Raw genomic sequence first — 1,331 nt, forward strand, 5'->3', positions numbered from 1 at the left:
ATGACACAAAACTCATATGGGTGAGTAGAACATGATGTAATAACGTAAAATCAAGGGCCAAATGCAAAAAAAACGGCGTTTTCCTTTAAATATAAGTCATCTTTTTAGCTGAACAAAAGTAAAAAATATCTCTTGCAATTGTAAAGGTTGTTCTAAACTAAACACCAAGTGTCATCTGTCAGTCTGCTGGCAGTGTTATCCCACTGGGCCCATACATAAATAATGAAGCAGGGTGTCTGTTGCCTCGTCTGACGGCGTCTGGCCCACATTTGGAAGCGCTTCTCAGGAAAGCGGCTTTAAATGGGAAACGGAAAAAGGAGAAACGGACGGTTAATCCTGCTTGATCATTTTATTCATGCACCGTTTGTCTTCTAAATAAATCTCTCTGTCTCCGTCTTTAGGACACCGTATCGGTCCACCGACCAGGTTTCTATGCCGACAGGTTCTTCAAGTTCATGAGCAGCACAGTGTTCAAGAAGAGCTCATGTGAGTTGGCTTTAACACCCAGACACTGCCTTACATAGTCAGCTGGAGCCGTGTGGGAAGAGGATGTCAGACACTTTGCTCTGTTTTAGAGCCGAGCCTGATAGGAAGATCAGATGCAGCTAAAAGCACCTTTCAGAGCTGCTGCCTAATGTTGCAGGAGGGGAAATGTTTCCCTTTGATCTCTCTTCTGCTTGGTGTTTCATTCCTTTTTAGATTTGATCTCACATCACAGGGAGGGTGTTTTTTTATCAGAAGTGTGAACTCTAATCACATTTGTGTTTTAATGTGAAAACTTTTAACTGTTTTATGGCCTTTTCATCAGAGCGTGCTGCCTGCTCCCAGATCTCTAGGATTGAACTCTTTATTGTGTTTCTGTGTGCATTGCAACTTAGCTCTGAAGTCCTCTCCATCCAAGAAGGGCCGCGTCTCGTTGACGGTGCCTAAAGGCAGCGGGCCCGGCGCTGCCTGGTCCGCCAGCCAGCTGGCCTCTGAGAGAGACGAGAACATCTACGACCTGAGAGGAGCACGCAGCTTCCCGACGTTGGAGGATGAAGGTGAGTATCGTACTCCAGAGGGCTTATTCCTGAAGAGATGGGCGTGTATATCAGTTTACTTCTTAAACTACTCCAAAAAACATATGTACTCCAAAAATAACTTCACCGAAAAAAAAAAAAACTCTTGGCTGAATTTAAATGATTAAACCAGTTTATCATACATTATAATAACATGCATTTAAATAAATGAACAAAAGAACAAAGATCAAGCTTTTTTGGGCAACTTATTAAAGAGACGCCCTCCTTCAATATAAAGTAAAGATCCTCTGTTATTCAGAGAAATTAAAACAC

General features: G+C 42.5%; 1 pseudogene; it reads left to right on the top strand.

Moving 5' to 3' along the window:
• Positions 1–1,331, top strand: part of LOC107095285 — a 44,273-nt pseudogene that overhangs the window by 17,508 nt on the left and 25,434 nt on the right.

Source organism: Cyprinodon variegatus, unplaced genomic scaffold (assembly GCF_000732505.1).
Source record: "Cyprinodon variegatus isolate N-32 unplaced genomic scaffold, C_variegatus-1.0 Scaffold535, whole genome shotgun sequence".
NCBI lineage: Eukaryota > Metazoa > Chordata > Actinopteri > Cyprinodontiformes > Cyprinodontidae > Cyprinodon > Cyprinodon variegatus.